General features: G+C 38.9%; 1 protein-coding gene across 8 annotated transcripts in view; it reads right to left on the bottom strand.

Moving 5' to 3' along the window:
• LOC144373874 (transport and Golgi organization protein 1 homolog) overlaps window positions 1-21,654 on the bottom strand; it is a 147,349-nt gene that overhangs the window by 71,604 nt on the left and 54,091 nt on the right. For 6 of the 8 annotated variants that reach the window (XM_078036833.1, XM_078036831.1, XM_078036838.1 and 3 more), the window contains 2 exons: window positions 4,642-4,756; window positions 3,702-3,855 (listed from right to left, as the gene is read on the bottom strand). The gene's annotated coding sequence lies outside the window, so the exon portion shown is untranslated. Of the gene's footprint in view, window positions 1-3,701; window positions 3,856-4,641; window positions 4,757-6,470; window positions 6,560-13,932; window positions 13,957-21,654 lie in introns of those variants that run through there. The other 2 variants (XM_078036835.1, XM_078036836.1) reach the window with 2 other exon arrangements.

The following is a 21,654-nucleotide window of genomic DNA, read 5'->3' as shown; positions in this document are numbered from 1 at the left end:
ACTCTGGCAGTTCTTGGACCAGGAAGCCTTAAGAATGTCATCAGATGACTACAGGGCTGGGTAGGAAAGAAAGGTCCCAGAGCAGGACACAGGACTTCCCGTGGGGACGCATCTCACTCACACCCTACCTTGAGGTGATGGAGTCACTGGCTCACCTAACCCCAACTCATTTCCTTCCTCCTGCTCTCTGATCCCTCCTCCAGCTGAAGGCAGGGCATCAGAGGCCCACTGGCTATTCTCTGTCTCTCCCAGGATGGACTCCAGGTCTACCTCCTCCAGGGTGCTCCCCTCAGAGGACAGCAGTTTATCCAAGCCAAATTTCAGTATGTCACTCAACTTGAATGAAGAAAACGAGAGACCCAGTTAGTTCTCATGAAAACACAGATGAGGATGTGTGACTTGCTAAGTGTCTAAATGATACCAGGTAATTCTTTCCCTGATGGACTTTCTTCTCTTCCATCACAAATGACACCTGCCAGGCTGTTTTGAAGTTGGATGAGGAATAAGCAGAGAGGTGATAAATGATGATCAGAGATGTTGACTTTGACAATTATTTACAATACCAAAAAAAATTTGGGCCTCCAATTTTTTTGAGGAGTGGGGGCAGATAAAATGATTCCAGCATCTTCTATAGCACTTCTCACCAGCATTTTTTACAGGCACTTCCAGCAGTCCTGAGAGAACTCAGAGAACCTGTTGGCTACCTTCTTACCTCTCCCACTGCCAAACTCTTATAAAGAGAAGGTGCCACTGAATACCTCATCTCACCATGAGCTGCCACCTGTCCTTGCCAAGCTGCTTTGATACTACAGTGGTTTATGAGACCCACTTTGGCAAAACCATAACCACCCTGATCACCAGACCCAAAAGCCCTTTCTCAATTTCAATCTCCCTGGATAATCCTGCGGCACTCCCCATCCTGCCCTCTTGCTCCCCCTAGGGGATATACTCAGCCTACTTCCTATGGCTACAGGAACCAGAATCTTAGATAGTGTTACCTGGCTTTCATTTGCTACTTGCAACTCTCCACCTCCCTAAGTACTATCTCTTAGGAATTCTGAACCAATTGGGATCCACATCATGGGACTTCATTTTCATTTTGCCCTTTTAGATTTGGTTAATTATCTCTAGATTGCCTATTCTGTAACTTGGAAACTTTAGCTTGAAAATACCCGAGATGAAAACTATGACAAAAACTAAGCAAAACCATACCTGTTATATTTATATTTAACTTTGGTGTACATATATATAACCAAGCCAAATGGCTTTGGCATTTAGTACCCAAAACAGAAGAAAGCCAAGTATTTATGATGAGGCTCAGTCCATACTGGGACCCTTCCCTCTTCCACTCCTTGGACTATGTCTCCTGGCTTCCCTCGCTACTGCTCACTCACAACATGTCTTTAAGGAACTACCCATTTTTTAAATGAAAACCACTTTATTATAGTAACTAAGAGCATGTAGTTGGAAGTTAAAGAGTGCTCGGATTAGAGTCATGAATCTGATGTTTGGAAAATTTCTTAAGATGGAGGTAAAGACAACGTCTATCTCATTTTTTTTGTTATTCTTCTTCTAAAACAACTGGAAAAAGTGCACGTCACACAATGCTTAGCACACAGTACGCATTCAATAAGTGTTCACCGCATCTTTATCTGTTCTCTGTTTCTGTTGTGTTCTCCTTCTAAAACAAGGAACCTGCTTTCCTTTTTCAGGACTTCACTGCTCTATACTGCTTAGATTTATCAAACCAGAACCACGTCTTTTACTATTAGATTCTTTTAATAACTTAAAAAAATGTCCTGCTGTATTTTGAGACAAGGCAGTGAGTTATCACCCTTGTTCCTGGCAACCATAAATAACTCACAGTCTGATGGGGAGGAAAGAAACAAGACAGAACCAGAGTGTGATTTCTTGCCATGACTTGGGCAGTAAGTCCCACCGAGGTCCTCTCCACCAGCCCATAGTTTGTACTGGCCCCAGGATCTGGTCCCATGGCAGAGTTTTTGCCTGTGCATTTCACAATGATGTGCTAGCAGCCAATGCCACAGGGAAACCCCTGACTGAATGCCTGGAGCTCCCTTCCACTGGGGAAGCATCTCCTCTAACTCCTGACGCCTGTGCCTTCACAACAGCCCATGATGAGCTCCTCTCCCAAGGTCCTGTGAAGAAGTATATTTAGACACCTACAGTGTACACGCACCTCTCTCTCAAGCTTTCACCTGCCATTTGAAATTGCCTCTTCAATAGTGTGAAAATAAAATGCACAGCCTGCCCGGCCACCATGACAGATGAGCATGCAGAAGACTCAAAACACAAAAGGCCAAAGACTCCAGTTACTCTCTAAGATAAACTAAAGTCAAGCAAACAAACAAAACCTAGGGTTCTTCTTTTGGGTTCTAGTACCCCCAAATCTGTGACCCTTTCCTGCAGGTGAGTGACTCCCTAACAAAAACAGCACCTTCCCTGTCTGCAATGCTGATGATGTGTAAAGATACAGATGTGAGAAAACTGCCATTTTTAAACTCATGCTTGGGCTAGTTGCAAATTTGATGATTCTGCTTGTAATACTGTGTAATTTTTTCCCTTTCATATACCTCTTGAATTTTTTGTTTGATAAGCTGATCCTTTTAAAGCTTGTTTTTTCTTGCAAATTTTTCTAATTCCTTTCTTTTCTGAGTCTCCCTCTAACAATAATGTATATTGATTTTTACTACAAATTCTGTTGACTAAAGCCTACATTATCTTCATCTTTCTAATTTCTATCCCTGTCTTCCTACTTTCTACTCTCATCTTTCAGGCTTAAAGGCTTAAAGCCATCTTGGAACTTGCTCTCTCTCACTGCCTGCCTCAAAACAATAGCCAACTCCTGTCATTTCTCTGCAGTTTCCTACAGCAGACTTTCCCACAGCTACTCCCTTTTCTCAGACATTTAGTACTCTCTTCATGCTTGAATCATACTAGATACTAGGGGGTTGATCTCTCTGCATCTAATCCCTCAGAAGGACTTGGGGTATATTATAATATAGGTTCAATTTTATCTCAAAGGCTGCTGCTAAGGAATAACTCTAAACCTCCTACCAAAAGAGAGCTCTCTAGGATATTCTAAGCCAGCATTTGACTCCCATCTAATTTTTCCTTCTTCAAAAAATTAACTCTAGTGCTTTCATCCCTATATCCTATGGCATAATTTTGAATTCCTAATCTTGTTCACTCATCTCTGAGTATGGAATGAGTACTGTAAGTCACTACTCAAAGCGTCTGGGATTAAGGAGGAGCTATGGAACTAATCATCACTGATTTAAAAAAAAGGAAGAAAAAAAAAGAACTTAAACAAATTCTCTCTGAGGTAACTCGTGGCACACTCATCTTTAGAAGCCATAAAGAGATTAGATCCATGATGTTCAGTTACATGCTCAAAGTCATACATCCAATAAGGGATAAGATGTGAATTTCAATCCAAGTTAGATGGTTCAAAGCTCATTCTCTTTATTCTATTTTCTCTGCCTTTAAATGCCACCCTCATTTTTAGCTTGTATGGCACCTCGCATGTAGTTAGGTACTGAGAGGGTAAGAATTAGGCCAATGAAAAAAATGTGTAATTTGCAACAATGGGTGGTTAATGCTGGTCCTTTTTATTTGCATTCTCATCCAAAGATAGTACTGGTTATAAATCATGAGACTCTAAAAGGAACACATTTTACCTGGAGGTCAGGATCAGCCAAAGGTTTCTGGGCTCCCAGAGTAAAATGGTCTCTTTCTATGATCGTGTTGGTGAGCTGCAGTTTGGAGGCTGCTTTCCTATAAACTATTTCTTCCACAGTGTCTCGGCCAATCAGCCGGATCACTTTCACAGCCCTGTACGAGAGTCAAATGAGAGCAGTGTTAGAAGTCTGCAAAGCTGGGGAAAAAAGCATGCCAGGAAAATACACCCAAAAGGAAGCAAAACCAAATGCCACATTCAGGGAACAATGAAAAGGACACTGCTCATTGGGACCTGAGCATTTGTTAGAGAAATCTGGCCTCAACTTCTTCCTGAACTTTTCCCCAAAAGAGGAAGAGGAAGGAAGATGAAGTGACCACTATTGGGCCTTCATCTGTAGCCAGGATAACCCCTGGCAGGAATGTTCCTCAAGTCAAAGGGTAGCTGAACACAACTTTGTTTCCTCTTTGTGATACTGGGAACCCAACCCAGGAGAGCTTTACCATGAAGTTATAATCCTAGCCTTAAAAAAAAAGTTTTGAGACAGGGTTTAGGTAAGTTGCAAGGTTGGCTTTAAACTTGATCTTCCTGCTTGAGTCTCCCATGCTGATAATGATTACAGGCATGTGCACCCACTGGCTTTAACTTCATTTTTAAACTGAATTAGGATCTAACGTGAGAAACATGAACTAAATAAATTCTAAGTTTCTTCTAATCATTTTGGAATTTAACTGTTCTTTTCAACAAAGTGAGTCTGAACTGATCATGGGACCACTGATCCCCCAACATGACTCTACAAGCCAGCAGCACAACGGGGTTCAAACCCAGTGGACTCTAACTCCAACGTGGCACTGTTGTCAGCACTACACGGTCTACCTTCCTCCCCAATCCACAGCTGCAAGCCAACAGAGCAGAAAGTTGCCAATGACTAACTCACTCACTTGTTCTGGCCAATTCAGTGAGCTCTGGCAGCTGCCCGCAAGTCATTTTGAGGATTAAAATCACTGTCAGAAAAAATAACAGTATCTGCTGCTTTTAAGTTCATGCCAACTCCACCTGAAAACCATACAAAAAAGGAGCATGATCAGCAACACACAAATAAGGAACTAGAAAACACACAAGGCAGGACTGGGTCCTACTGAAAATCTGAAATCAGTCCAACTGACTGGTTTCATCCTTCAAACTGAAATTTCTGCCTCAAACTTCAGGTTTTGACCACCCTACAGTGGTCAAAAGTGCTACCTCACCTTTCATTGCGTGAACTGGGAAAATTTAATTATCAAATATAACAGAATGAGAGGTAAGCAGAAGAAAAGGATGCTTAAGTTAATTGCATGAAGACATTTAATATTTGTTTGAAAACCTTGATTGGATTTTGCTTCAAACAGTCTGTGAATAAGGACACAAGTTCTTTCAGAAAACAGCTCCAAAAATAAGAGGTCTGGGGGCTTCAGTTGTAGCTCATACAATATGATAGGTCCTAGCTTAAGTAAGTTCTCTCGACTTTGTGATCTTTCATCCAATTTTTAAAAAAATTACAGAAATGTCTTAGATGCCAAGGGCAAGGGTGGGAAAAAACAGAAGGTGTTAGACTCTACGGGGGGAAAGGGGTAGATTCTCGACTTTCTTCAAAGGAATTCTCAAGAAATTTTATTCTAAGAAGAAACTAGGAAGAAAGGAGAAAAAGGCACAGGTGGAAAACAGTTTGATTTTTTTTCCTGAAAGGGTAGGTGTATCAGGAAGCCCATGGGCACACAGTTTCAGGGAAGGGAAGAACCAGTCTCACATCATACCATGGGAAGATGCTGAGAGCTAAGGTTCTATAAGGAAACTAGAGAGTTCCCACTGGTCTTTGACTAGGTTCTGAACACACACCCATTTTCTCCTTATTTTTCCATTAAAATGGTGAAATGTTTCATTTGTAAATGGCAAACACAGTAAAATGTTTGCTTTGGCATATGAGGGAAGAAAACTTCATTTGACAAAGAAAAGAAAATACTTTGAAAATGCTTTGAGATTTAATTAGCAAGTGACCTCACTCAGCACAGCACAGTCATTTGTCAGAAGCTTCCCTGGCTGTCCTTCCCCACCCCATCGCCACCCCTCCAATGCACACACTCTGTGTTATAGTGTGTTTTATGTTACCGAAAAGGCTCTTATATATAAATGTTTCCTTTCAAATACAAATAACTCTGACATGGTTAAAGATGTTTAGTTTCCAATTAGCAGTAACCCTACACTCAAGAATGCCCCTCCTTTTGCTCCTGACCTTTTGCAAATGATGATTTCCCAAAGGAATCTGGCATCCATACAGGAGAAAGAATGGAAAGTGGGAAAAGTGCCAGAACTTTCTGCTTTCAGATACCCTATACTAGGGTACTCTCTAAACCCCATAACCAGGTTAAAAAGCAAAACAGAACTGCTCAAAAGGTAATGTAATTGCCAAAGAAGAAAGAAGCCATTTTTTAAAGTAATATTTAATTAAATGACATTAATTATAAAGCAATGATTAAATGTAATTTCAAATTTCCTTCTAGTACAAATTGTTTAAATGGAAGGTTAGATGATAGTTGGATTTACATATATACATATATATATACACTAAGCAAAAACACATTTCCAGGTTACCATTTTGCAAGCTATTGAGAGGAGGGAGCTGGAGTAGTGAGAAAATTTAGAACCTAGTGACTACCAGGATAAAAAATTGGAACATCTGGGTTTTCACTCTGCTTTGGACACTGAGTTTTTTGAGTTGGCAAGTCCCAGTAACCTCTGAGTCTCAGTCCAGTTGAGAGGCGTGCAGTAATCTACATCCAGCCCTTTGATGTGCTCTCCAGGAAGCGCTCCAAGAAGGTGCTTTGGAAACACAAAGTTGTTTCGATGCACTGTGCCCATGGCTTGCCAAGTGCTCACACTGCTGAACTGCTGGCCTCTAGGTAGCCCCAAAGAGAGATTTAAAATCATGGGGTAATTCTACACTGTTTTAAAAAGATATGATAATAAACTGATGACATGAAGACAAACAGGTTCTTTCTTTGTCCTCTATTAACAATGATGAGGAAGAGTTTCCAGCCTCTGTTTGTGCTGCACTGCTGGGGGTTGAACTCAGGACCTCACACCTGCCAGGCAAGTACCACTGAGCTATATCCCCTGCCCATCTACAGCCTTTCTGAAAAAAAGAATACCCTCCATCTCCCAGACTCCACTTCTTCTGTAAAGTAAAGCAAACAAATTGAGGTCTTGAAGGTCTTACAAACTTTTATCATTGTCTGAAAATCATTTCCTCAATAGCCCTGTGTGTACTCTAAGACCGTTCTGGGCATCTACAAAGCCTACAAGACATGCAGATACTAATGCCTTTCAACTTCTAGTCTCTCACTCCAATAAATTCATTCCATGTTCACTTTATGTATTTATTTAAGATGTGGTTTTGCTATGTTGCCCAGTTTGGCCTTGACCTTCTGGGCTCAAGTGATCCTCTTGCCTCTAGCTGGGAACACAGGCCTGTGCAACCACACCTGGCCCAATGTTCATTTTAATCACATATTTGTTATCCTGGCATTGTGTGACAAGAAAAATGATGTATTTTTAATTACAATACTTGTATTCTGCAATTGTATAGTTCTTGGCAGTTTATGAGATGCCTGTATACCTGTAATCTCTTTACAATGCAACATTCCTGTAGGACAAGAGGGAATTAACAGGTGAAAAATAAGATAAAACTCAGGAAGGTTAGGTAGACCCCCTGCCAGGATGTGTAAGCAGCAGTGCCCAGGACAGAATTGTGATCCATGGCTCCAAGGGAGAGTTCTTTGGCTACCCCAAGCTGTTGCTCACAACAGGAATTTAAGGAAGCATAAAAGTATCTACCAGATATAAAAACACACGCTCATGCCAGGGGCAGTGGCACTCATCTATAATCCCAGCAGCTTGGGAGGCTGAGGCAGGAGGATCCAAGTTCAAAGCCAGCCTCAGCAACAGCAAAGGACTAAGCAACTCAGTGAGACCCTGTCTCTAAATAAAATACAAAATAGGGCTGGGGATGTGACTCAGTGGTCGAGTGCCCCTGAGTTCAATCCACCTTCCCAAACACATACACACACATTCATTTACAAGAATATGGAAAATCTCCAAATAAGTTCAGTTTTTTATAAACATTTTCAGGATTATGAAAACACACTGGAGCCTAATATAAACTATGGACTTCCTCAAAAGAGAGACTTATGAACATGTATATGTACACACACACACACACACACACACACACACACACTTTCCCATATAGTTTATCCAGGTCAAGAATCCCCAGATTCTTTGGCACACACTGGATGGCCACACAGTGTGGCAGTCAGGTGTGTGCTCTATTTCATGTGATATAAAAATGGAATTAGGACACTGCTCATGGGGAACCACTAGCTCAGGGAATACATGCTGGTCACAAATCTGTGGTACCCACAGAGACACACATGCTATGGAGAAGGATAACAAAGGGAAGTGGGAGAGAGAGTTGGAATGGCTTTCTGGAGGAGAGAGTACCAAGGTATATATCATCCTTCCAACCTTTGTACCTAACACTTCAGATACCAGGCAAGTTTAGAATGCAGTATTCTGAGCACAGGAGAACTATTCTGCCGAGACCATTCTAATTTCCCCTTTCACAGGGCGCAGCGGAGTACTTATAAGGTGTTTCCCCTTGTACATTCACCCTTTGAATTGTTCCTTTCCTAAAGAATTCAAAGGTTAAGTGGCTGCAGAGCACCAAAAGTGTTTCTGCCCACCCAAACTATAGGGAGATCCGCTAAGTACCCACAGCAACCTCAGTCTTTGAAAGTCTTAGTTGGTTTAGCCAATATCCTCTTCGACTCTTCCTCACTAACATAATTATTAATGCTCCCCTGGTTCCTCCTTAATCCAAGACCCTACCTCCAGTGCTGAGCTTTGATTTTTAGGCTATACTCTCTATATAGTAGAGGTCCCCAAAGTTCAGATGATGATGGACAGGAGCCCCGACTTAATCAAAGTTAGCACTTTGGGAGCTGAGCTGAGTTCAAATAAGCTGTGTCTGACTACCCTCACGATACCTACTGAGGGAATTCAAGAATGCCTGACCATTAATATTTCTCATATGGTATGGCTGCCTGGTTTTGGGAAATGGTCACGCACTGGCAACCCACAATTGGGATGACCCTTTTGCTGAAGGTAGGGTAAGACTAAGCAGCCTCCTGGTCATACTGCTCATTTTGGTTTTTGTTTGTTTTTTAAAAAAACTTTCTTCCTATATTTATTTTGTCAAGCCAACTACCGTTTAATCTGTAATTCCCTGAACACTTGCAATGAATGTCCTTTCACCCTTGCATCCTTGGGAAACATCTCATCTGAACTCTGCTAAGGAATGACCTCAGAGTCAATCACTGTGCAGGTACTGCACTTGAACAGTTGGCTTTCAGAGCAGGGGAGGACTCATCTACCTTTCCCACAGTATCCCTCGGGCCATCATGTCTACTAGAATGAAATGATCTTGAGAGCAGAAACAGGATCTTCATAGAGCACACAGGACAGGAGTCAAGAACATGTTCTGGAATCCAGCAGACCTAAGTTTAAATCCAAGTCCTACCACTTACTACTGTGTGACCCTGTACAAGCGAGTAAACTTTCTAAATTCTTCATATACCACATAGGGCCTTGTAAAAATTAAATGAGATAAAGCATGTAAAACACAATGCCTATCAGACAGTGATCAAAAAGTGGTAGCTATTATCAAATCTAGTAAGTGGAATAATGTGAAAACTTAAAACCTCCATTAACATATATACACTCTCTCTATTTTTCTCCAGTGTTCTGTCTCAACAACTGTCCAGGAAACAGCCCTGCCTGTACCAAAGAGGCTCTTCATGCTTACTACACCTACCCTTCTCCCTCCTCACCAAATGAGCTGCAACAAGGGGCAGGAAGCTGGGGTTTCTTTGGCACCTACTGACTATTCTCTGGGTTCAGAGTCCAAATCTATTTTCTGTTGATTCTGGTGATATTCCACCAGACTTCTTTTTCATGTGGTTTAAATCTTGCATTGAGGAAAGCATGTGCTTTTAAAAGCATGTGTATATACATATACATGTATAAAAAAGAGAAATACTAAAAAAAATAAGTTTGTATCTAGTGAATGTGAAAAGGCAGTCATTCTCTGTGTTTTGGTACTATTAACCATGTTGCAATTCCAGGCATCCCTAAAACCATTCTCTGCATTCTTGGAGAATACAGCAATGGTCAAGGTTGCCAGATTCTCTACTTGTCCTTCCTAGACCCATTTTCAAGTCATCAAAAGATCTACCACCACCTGAACTAATTGCTCCTTTCCTGTAACTCAAAAAAGTTGCATTTACTGTAATTGTGCACTCTGCACAGCTCATGAATTTCTTTATTTAAATATATTTCTTAGAAAAGCAGTGGGTTCAGAACTTTTCAAGTTTGATTTTCTAAAGTCCTTCATTTGGGTATTAAGGGGAAAGTAAGAACAGTAGAGAGTACTGAGCTAAAAACTGTACATCCCCAAAAGTCTGGGTGGAAAGCCTTCTAGATCTAACAAACAAAATAAAGCAAAAATTATTATGCTTTTGGGGCTGGGATTGTGTCTCAGTGGTAGAGCGCTTGCTTAGCACAGGCGGGACCTGGGTTCGATCTCCAGCACCACATAAAAATAAAGGCATTGTGTTGTGTCCATCTACACCTAAAAAAATAAATATTAAAAAACAAAACAAAACAAAAAAAACCTATTATGCTTTTGAGGTAGAATGTTTAGTGTAAATCTCTGGACCTACCAAGTAGCTCAAAAGTAATACTGCTCTTTAAAAATTAAGACTCTTCATCATGTTAAAACCTTTCTAAAGTATACTTTTATGGCAGTGACATTTTATGCTGACAATAATAAGCCATGATAGAATATTTTAAAACTTCAGTGCATGACCAATTGGGACAAGCTAAACAGCAGCCTGGGCCTTAGCAGATGCATGATTTTGAGGCCACCTTGACTCTGGCTCTCAGTTACCAAGGCTTTTGTCCAGGCTGATCTGCCACAGAATATAAATTCTAGGCTATGAAAATGGGAGCTGCCAGGAGCTGGGGAGTGGTTTCCATCACCTTGATATATCTCTCTCTTTTTTAAAAATTAATTAATTTATTTTAATTGGATATATATGACAGAAGAATGCATTTGGATTCATTGTACACAATTGCAACACAACTTCACATTTCTATGGCTATACATAATGTAGCAAGAACTGGGCACAGCACTCAGCCACATAATGTGGCAAGGACACAAGGTCACAGAGATAATGGCTGCTAGCATTCATGCCATTCCTTTTAGTGCAAGAAAATAAAGTAAGGGAATTTTTCCACCAAAGAAAGGGAAAGGTTTACAGTGTGGTAGTTATTTTTAAAAGCTTTTGGAAGAATGTGTTTTAATTATTTAGAATTACAGCCAGGGGCTGGGGGTGTAGCTCAGGAGGTAGAGCACTTGCCTAGTATGTGCAAGGCCATGGGTTTAATCCCCAGTATGGGGGCTGGATAAAAAGCCACAAAACAGAATTACAACCAGGTATAGTGAAACATACCTGTAATCCTATCTATTCGGGAGAATTATGCAGGAGGATAGCAAATTCAAGAGCAGCTGAGGGAACATAGAGAAACCTGTCTCAAGCTCAGTGGAAGAGCACTTGCCTAGTATGCCAAGGCTCTGGTTTCAACCCCCAGTACCCACCCCACACACAGAAAATCAGAATTACTAATATTCCTTCTCCTCCTTCTTCTTCCTTTTTCTTTGTGCAGAATTGGGAATTGAACCCAGGGGCACTCTACCACTGAGCTGCATCCCCAACACGTTTTGTTGTGTTGTTATTGTTGTTTTGCAGTAAGGGAGATTGAACCCAGGTATGTCTTACCTCTGAGCTACTTCCCTGCTCCTTTTTACTTTATATTTTGAGACAAGATCTCACAAAATAGCCCAGGTTGGCCTCGTACTTGTGAACTTCCCACCTCAACCTCCAGAGATCCTGAGATTATAGGCATGTGCTTAGCATGATGCCCACTGTGTCAAATATTTCTTAAATAAATGAAAGGATGCATGATTTCTGTATATTAATCCCTTATTACTTATTCTTATCAAAACAGAGATGAAGTATGAAAATTATGTTTCATTTAAATTTTTCATCATTTTTTGCCTAGACAACAACAAATGCAATTTTGAAAATAAATCCATTGGTTATCATGGGGTGATACTTTTAAGTATTTTATCCCACTTTTATACTCAGATAAACCCTATACAACAAGTACACAACATTATATAAATATTTGTTGGTTTTTCACTTTAGTGGGAACATGTACAAAATGATGAGTCCAAATAAAACATAACTACAACCAAATAAAAGGCCTTATACTGATTTCTTTCTGTCATGACTGTGGATGTGGAATCCTTTACAAGCAATTTAGCCCACTAATTCCAATGGTTAGAATTCGTATTTGCAGACCCCATTCACAATGAATTGACAGCCTAAATATGTTTTCTAACAATCCAATTAGTCTTTAACAAAACAAAGTCTTACAGCTTTATAAAGTACTACCTTTTAAAAGGCAAATCAGTCACAGGACTTTGAGCCAAAGGCATCCACCAAATTGTAATCTTTCTTCAAAATATAGAACCCATATCATACTGGGCTAGGTTCCACAAAGGATTTGGCAATGTCCCCTGCTGTCCTCTATCATCATTGATCACTTCAGGTCAAATTACCCTTCAGTCACTTGAAGTATCATATTTATTTAGAGAGAAGTTCAAAATGCCTGAATAAAAATCTTTAATATTTTTAATGACAAGCAAAGATAAACATAGGTCAGAATCTTCATGGGCTTAGGAAAAAATAATAAGTCATCAGCTTTAAGGGACTATTTTGGTCATGTGAAACCTTTTCATGAAGCAGAAACACATGGTTTCCTTTGTGTCTCTTTTAAGTGAGATTACTTTTGCAACATCCTAAAATTAAAATATTAGTATCTAACAATGTAGCCAGAGGCAAGTTACATAATGTCCTCTCATATTCCCTTCTGTAAAAGGTTATTTTAGGAGAAGTGATCTCTACAGTTTCCTTCAATAACAAGATCCTATAAATCAATGGGCATTTAAACAGTCCAGGCAGATGGCTATCTTTTTTTTTTTTATTATTCTCACATATCTTCATGGTCTCTCTTGACTTGTTCCATTGCTTAATCTCATAATAATATTGATGTTGATAATAAAAATTTTATGCCTAACACTAACCATACTCAATCTCCTTATAGTTGGAGCCAACATCCTCCAGTTTGGGCAATCTGTGGAGTTGGAGAACAAATGACCAGTGTTTTCTACATACAGGAAAACCTTTCATTAGCTCTACTGAGATCCTGTCATTAAAGCACCCCTGACTCTTCCCATCCAAGGGCCACAACAACCCAAGTCCTTTAATCACAGAAAACCTCCTCTCTAGAATCTAGTTAATTATTTTACCTCTACAGAGAGTTGAATTAATCTGTCCAATACCATCAGCAAAAACAATGATTGGTGCTACTGCTGGATGAGAGAAATTTGAGCATTTCTTTTAATATGATTGCTCTGTAGAGATTGCAATTGTTTTTGCTGAAGTTAATTAATGCCCCGAATGACCTTCCTCATATTTCATAGCAACACTTCAAGCTAAAATCAGAAAGAATGACTTTTTAAAAATCATAAAGTACAGGAAAAGTCTTGAAAAATCCCAAGAAATTTCACTTTTTTTTGCCTGGAAAAAATAGCACAAAAGAGCAAGGGATACTAAGATGTTAGCAAGAGACCCATCCCAGGAAAGATATCTTCTCTCAAATGAAAACTTCAGTTAGGTAAACTGAGTCATACTTCTGCATGCCTACAGTATCCCAAATAGACGACAGCCAGCCCTTTTTAAAATAAGTCCAGGGAAAGTTTTACATCCTCCTTTGGTTGACCCATGCCCATGTTTAGACTGCCACAGTCAAAAAGTACTTCCTTCTGTGTAAGTAGACTCCTTCTTGCTATAATTTAATTTTGTTTTTCTGGTTCTACATGCCAGAGAAATAAATGAATCTAAGCCTAAAAGACTTGGTCCCAGAATACACTCGAAATAACAAAACAAACAACCCAGTTAAAAAAAATGGGTCAGGGGCTGGGGATGTGGCTCAAGCGGTAGCATGCTCACCTGGCATGCGTGCGGCCCGGGTTCAATCCTCAGCACCACATACCAACAAAGATGTTGTGTCCACCGAGAACTGAAAAATAAATAGTAAAAATTCTCTCTCTCTCTCTCTCTCGTCTCTCACTCTCTCTTTAAAAAAAAATGGGTCAAAGCTCTGAACAGACACTTCAACAAAGAAGATATATGGATGGCACATAAACACATGTAAAAGATGCTCAAGATCCTCAGTTGTTTGGGAAGTTCAAATTAATACCCCAAGTAGACATAACTACATACTCACTAGAAAGGCTAAAATGAAAAACATCGAGCACACGAAGTGTTGGCTAGGACATGGAACAACTGGAACTCTCATACTCTGTTGGTGGGAATGTAAAATAATACAATCACCTTGGAAAACAAATTGTTCAATTTCTTAAAAAGTTAAACATACACCAACCATATAGTTCACCCATTCTACTTCTGTATATTTACTCTAGAGAAATGAAAGCACGTCTAGAATATGACTTGTACATGAAATCTTCATAGCAACTCATTTATAATGGTCCCAAATTGGATACAAGATAAATGTCTAAAATGGTTGAGTACATAAATAAACAGTTGCATACATAAATAAATATATGGTAGATCAATATGATGGAATTCTATTTGATGATAAAAAGAAAAAAAAATTCATGGGTACATGTAACAAATGGCTGAATCTCAAAATAATTAGGCTGAGTGAAAAAGTCAGACAAAATAGAACGCGTACTGTATGATTTAATTTACATGAAATACAAAGAAGTGCAAATTAACTTAGAGTGACAGAACCCGGAACAGCCAATGCCAGCAATGGAGTGGCTGTGTAAGGACTACAAAGGGTGAAGGATATGTTCACTATCTTGACGATGGTGATGGTTTTAGGTTGTATATAAACTTATCAAACTATACATTTTAAATATGTGCAGTTTATGTCAGACCTCACTGAAACTGTTCTTAAAGAAAATCCTATCATATCCACTAGAAAAGTTGAGGTATAATCCTGTCTTCTTTTCTCTTCTCTTCCTCTAGCCCTATCTCTGGAACATCCTGTCTTCTCTCCCTCAGATTAAACAAGTCCAGTTATTTCTTTTAAACTTTTCCAACCAGAATTAACTTTTCCTTGTGCTCTCTTAAAAAATCAAATCAATAAATACTTAAGTCCTAATAATCACATAAGAACTAAAAACCAAAAATGTTTTTAGGACAATGTTCTGAAGCTTCCACATGCTCTCTTCTAGACAATCTCAGAGAGATTAAGTAACTTGCCCAAGCTCATAAAGGAAGTGAGTGAACAAGCTGGATTCAAAGTCAGGTGCTTCTAACTCAAAAGCCTACACTAGGAACTGGGGTTGTGGCTTAGCGGTAGAGCGCCCGCCTAGTACATGTGAGGCCCTGGTTTCGATCCTTAGCACCACACAAAAATAAATAAATAAAATAAAGGTATTATGTACAACTAAAGAAAGAAAGAAAGAAAAAAAGCCTACACTAATAATGAAACTGATGCACTCCAATTCTAAGGCATTTTTACCAAAGAATTGAGCAATAATATATATTAAAAGAAATTCAGCTGTATTACTTTTAAGTGTACATACAACTCAAATTATTCAACCAAGAGATGCCAAATCTGATGGACCGTCTTCAATAAACTCATCTGCATTTGGTGGTACAATTTTCCATGTGAGCTATTAAGGTAAAACAGATTTTCTCTTCTTCTTGAGTAGATTAAACCAGTTTTATATATTAAATACCCCCCAAAGTTGCCTTTTCCATAGCAAAAAGGTAACTTTGATTCAAACCAGTTTGAATCATCCCAAATTCTGAAAAAACCAAGCCAAATCAGTGACTGTCCTCACTGGATATAGTCCAAATGAATGCACAATGGAACCAGCTGTGCAAAGTCCAAAGATGAAACAAAAATGAGCACACACATATACCCTGCCACTAATTAAAAATGTACTAGTGTTACAAGTATACAGTTTCAGTGGTGGTGTTATCTTTGTTCAGAAGCATGGTACATTATTGTAAAGCTGAAGCTATCTAGCATTTAATTAGGTTACTAATTCTGGGGAGACTCATATTACCTTCAAGTCTTTTCCTGGATTGTGACCATGCCTTAATGTATTAATTTCATGATGACTATATTTTAAGATGGGGCACATTTAAATGCAGAGTACTGGTCACATTCTCCAAAATGTCCACATGATAAGATTTTAGCTATGTATAGTTTGAGACATTTATTAGAAAAAAATCACTGTTAATTCTCACTCCTAATTTTAATAGTCAAGAGATATTTTATATTACATTTTAAGTATAAGTTAGCATTTCACAGTCTTCACCCAAAGTATACATACAAATATCAACAGAAACAAAAAAATCATTAAGTGACATTCTGTATTTCCATTTGTGTCCAATCAACTAATAAATTCAGCCTTAATGCACTATCATCTTACTCCCTAGCTCTCCTTTATGCCTATCAGAAATAAAATAAAGTCAGTGTAAAATGTATGAGTCATTATTCTTCAGTCATGCCAAAGCCATAACCTTTAACCTAAGATTACAAATAAAGTGCTATGTGTGAAATTCAATACTGTTTTAACTTTTGGGTGTTGAGGTCTAATAAATATAACATTTCGGAAGAAAATTAAAACATTCTGGATCAATTCCATTCATTTTCATGATTTCCTCAGTAGATTTCTATGGCTTTGACTAAGCTTGCTAGTGTGCAGATCTGGGATAAACTGATGAAGTTTGGCATCATTTAGTTTATAATCTGTATCACCAGTTAGTACAAGGCACAGAAATGTTCATTCCCCTATGCACTTCAAAGTACTTCATTTATTATCTAAACAGTTATTCTGACAAAACCATTAGTCAGGAAGAAAGTAAAGATATATTATTTTTTAAACGATGCAACTTTCACACCAGACTCCTTTAACCACCCATGCTATTTCTGGCAAAGATTTTATTTCCTAAAGAATACATCCCCTGTCGCCATTCCAATTTTTTCTTGCCTATGAAAAGGCCAGGGCTTGTTTTTAATTAGTTTTCACTCAAAGTGAGCTTTTATATATTTCAAGATTTACCTTAACTTTTCCCTAAGTCCCTCATTTTTCTAGCCTCTTCTAAGGAAATACTAAATTTAAATATGAGCAAGCGCCTGCAAAAATCAAATTGACTTTATCAGCTAACTTCAAGTGATGACAGCAATGAACCAGGAGACATGCACACAAGGTAAAAACAAGACACTTTACATTGGAGCTCTGAGCGAGGGCTTTTGAAGTTAATAAGAACTAAGTTTCATGATTTAGAATGAGGTATATTCTCTTATTCGCTTTTTCTTTCTTTTATTCTTCAAATTCGTACTGCAGGTATATTACCAGATAACATGCTTGTAGGATTTTGTCTTATGAAAAACACAATGTTCTGGTCTTCAGAAGCCCACATCACCAGTGAGCTGAGAGGGTGGGTTGAATTATGTCCATAGTCTTGTTAGCAAAGATGGGTTGGGCTGCAGACCAAACCAAATAAAACAACATGAGGTCAGATATGAACTTGTTTAGTAAAGAAACATAACTTTGTCAACCATTTTAGCCATTTTTAGGAATACAGTTCAGTGGCATCAAGTATATTTACTAAAACTACCAAGTAGTATTACTTTAGATTCAACTGGACTCCAGCCTCAATGTCTGGATATACAATCACTGCTTGATGCTCATGGCTTCACAGAGATAAATGCCATTCTATTTCCAGGTAACTTCCTCAATATTCAGAGCCAGAGCTCAATCAGCACAGTATAGTTGTCTACTGAGGTGAGGAATAGGCTGCCCAAACCAAGCATTTGTCTATTTCCTTCCAGATGAAGATAGAAACTTTGATCTTCTCTTCCTTGCCATTAAGCAAAGAAGGAACCCACTATTTCCTGACCTTTGGGAGTTTTGCAAACTTCAGACTGCAGTTCAGAACACAGACAAGAAACTGTCCAAGAAAAACATGCCCCAAATGAACAGGATATAAACAAAGCTGTAATGAAGTAATTAATGGTAGGGACTTGACTCCCCTCACTTTGCTTCTCTGATAACAATCTGGCATTTTATCAGCATCCTCTTTATCTGGAAGGATTCACTATGTTCTGCTGCCTGGAACTATTCTGGGAGGGGACAAAGACATGCTTTCATCTTGGAAAGGAAACGGAACTACATCTAGAAGGGGTAAGGAAGAGTCAAAGCCGTAAAAAGACCTCCAAGTCTTTGTTTGACAGAAGGGAGAAGTAAATGGAAAATAGGATGCCCTGTTTCCCTGAAAGCATAGAAGCAAGTTCTAATGGGAAAGAAGTCACAGAGTCCTAAGCCAAGCCACAAGAGTGATGACTGTGCTTCCCGCCATTGTTCCAATTCTGTACCTTCTCCCCATTGTCATCTAATTATCTTTCTTTCAAAACCAAAGAAACTTAAACTAATTTATATCATGGCATAAGTGACTATAATAACATAAAAGTCATTTACCTCCCACTGTGATGTCCATTTTCTTAGAAGGGATGAAATCCAAATACTAAAAGAATAAAAGCCTACCTGAGTCTTTAAGACCTGGCTTAAGATGAAGGCTGCATTTGAGATACCTGGGTGGAGAGAGGGCACTGCCTAAGATTTCTCAAGTCATTTCACACAGGTTGTTACTACATTGGGCAGGGTGTGTGATAAAGCTGGCCCTGGTCAATGACTAGAGTGGGTTTGATCTGGCCCCTCTAATGGTTTCACTTCTAAGAGAAAAGGGAACTGCTATGGGAGAATTAATTTATAGTAAAGAATGACACCTTGTTTCCCCTCCAAAACATGGCCTCTCCACTTAAATCTCACAACAAGCAGCCATGGATTGGTTATGGAAGAACTTGGGAAAAATAGGGCTTTGAATTCCCTATCCTATTTAGGCCTCAGGAATATTTATTCAAGGTTGAGCCAGGGTATCTGGCCAATTCCAAACCCACAGCCTGGGGTTTCTAAATCAGAGTGTGGATTGCCCAGTGACACTAGTTCCCTTCTCTCAGGCTGAGTAGCAATCCTGTGGAGTCACTTATGTTCATACTCAGGGCCCTGGTGACAATTCACAGTGCTTCAGGTAAGGAGTAGGGCATAAAGAAGTGGCTCTGCTGGCTGGCTTTCAATAGGGAGTTCTATCAGGACATGGTATTCTAAGGCTGCCACTTTAGAGATGTGTTCAACCAGGTAGCAGAATGCTGATCCTTCTCTAGTCTTTCTCCTATGTCCAGTTTCAATCTCTTATGAATTAAATTCTTAAATATCTTAAATCATGTAGTTTTTAAAAAAAGATTAAAGAAAATAATTGTATTATATTAATTATATGATACTGAAGCTTAGCAACAAAACCTGTTTCTCTTCACTAGATTTATACAAGTTATAGTAAGTATAAATGAATTCTACTTTTTGTTTAATCTACACCGAAATGGAGCTGCACCTTCAACTCTCATTTCACAGGAAAGAAGGAGTCTTTGTGGGAAAATAAATAAATAAGTAGCCCGGCAAGAACCAAACCAATACTACTCACCCATCACCCACATAGACAGCTCAAGGGACTCCCTAGATTCATGTTTGAAAATAGTTTCCAGCCACTGCTTTGAAAATTATTTCTTTTCTGTGTGACACATCCTTCAGTAACAATTCAGTTTTTCCTTGGCTACCTAGATATATTTCCATAGTTTGTGCCAAAACAGATGACTTCTTCCTGTACAGTTCTAATAATCAAAAAAGAGCAGATTTATTTATAGAGCAGCACCTTTCATACAAATATATACTTTATTAATGCTCTCACTTTATATACTGAGCAAGAAAATCTCACTACTGGGGTCATGCCTAATTTTCATTCTAAGGCTGAACTAAAGTTTCCCTATGGGGGCTGGGGTAGTGGCTCAGTAGTAGAGTGCTTGCCTAGTGTGAGGCCCTGGGTTTGATCCTCAGCACCACATAAAAACAAAAGCATTGTTTCCATCTACAACTATATATATACATACACACACACACACATGATATTTATATAGAAATATAAAGTTTTCCTATGTGTCTAAGAGTTTTCATCTACAGCTGAGAGAAATCTTTGATTTCTTGTAGCTGGTAGTCGGGGCACAAATGGCCTAGCCAAGTGTTCTCCCTGCTGCCAAAAGCCTCAGAGGAGCCTACCTCGCCCTCAGTGTGCCCTCACCTCAAGTTGGTGAAGGAGGGAAGTGGGACTAAGCACAAGGAAAACTCAAAACTAAGGAACCAAAGGAGGTTTTAACCACTTCATAGACCTTACGGTCAGCCAAATGCTCCTGTCATGTATCTGTCAGAGAAGTTCCTCAAAGTTACCACCTGCAATTTGGAGTAACATTAGTAATTTAAACACATCACTGATTCAGATTTGAGTTTTTCCAAATCAGTTCAGAATTACCATATAAGAAAACATAGGTAATTTTATAAATTTTCATTGAAAGCCTTGTGATTCTATTTTTTAAGAGAATAAAAACAGGGATGATCAGAAAGGTTACTGTATGTGAAAGTACTTTGTAAATTTCAAATTCTACATAAATTTTTGTTACTATTGCTTTTTTCTTTCTTTTTAGCAACTCTGGAGATTCTCAAAATTATGTAAGATTTCAACAGTGGAAACTTAACATGACACACTGAAGACAGATAGGAAACATTTTTTAATGGTTTAAAAGGTATGCATAAATAGCAACCCACAAATAATCTCATTAAGATTTTATGCTTCTTAGCCTCAAGCCACATTTTCTATTTACTAAGACACTTATAACTGCAATGACCCATGATTTCCTATACTAAGGAAATTTTCTTTTGTAAGAAATTCTCAGAATTTCAGTTAAGCCAGTTTTACTTAGCAACCTGTCACAACCACTTGGACCTAACTGCAACTTTTTCTTCTTTTTCTGTGGATTTCAGATTAGAAAAAGAGACCACTGCCAATGCAATGCCCAAGGGGGCAAGTGTTTCAAGAAAGAAAAGTCTAAATATTTGTTATTCAAAACCACAGGTTAACTCTGGCACGTGGAGAACTAGCTTGTCTTACATCACAGAGCATCATGGGTAGCTAGTGGAAGGACTTGCTATGGGGTGAGGAGTTAGGATAGCCAAGACAATGGCAGATGGGTTCTGGAGTCAGATCACCTGGATTCAAATCCATGCCTTATCACTTACCAGCAGACCGAGGTAGGGCATATTTCTAAATTTTCTTCTGCCCAGCCTTTGCCCTCCCTCAGTAATAATAACAATGATGATAAGCTCACAGTGACTTTTGTGATGATTAAATGAGTTAGTATGTGTAAGGTTCTAAAACAGTACCTGGCCCATGGTAAACATTTGCTAATTGTTATCATTAATCACTAATTAGGATGAAAAAATCAGAGTACAAAAGATAGGGACAAGAAGTGTCACAGCACATCATGACAGAACCCTGGGTCTGACTCAACACTGCATTTTTCTAGTGCCTGACACTTTGATGTTCCCAATAAATATCTGTTGAGTGAGTGACTCATAGTCCCTGACTCCTTCCACAGTCATTTTTTCACTGTGGACACATTAGATTTATTCCTTCTGGACTCTGGAGTGTCATCTTTTTTTTTTTATCTCCAAAGAAAGTTACCAATGCCTGCCACTTGCTACCTCAAACTGATGATAATCAATATAAGAAAAAAAATCATTT

The sequence above is a fragment of the Ictidomys tridecemlineatus genome, unplaced genomic scaffold (genome assembly GCF_052094955.1).
Source record: "Ictidomys tridecemlineatus isolate mIctTri1 unplaced genomic scaffold, mIctTri1.hap1 Scaffold_52, whole genome shotgun sequence".
Classification (NCBI taxonomy): Eukaryota; Metazoa; Chordata; class Mammalia; order Rodentia; family Sciuridae; genus Ictidomys; species Ictidomys tridecemlineatus.
This window is presented reverse-complemented; position numbering and strand designations above follow the sequence as displayed.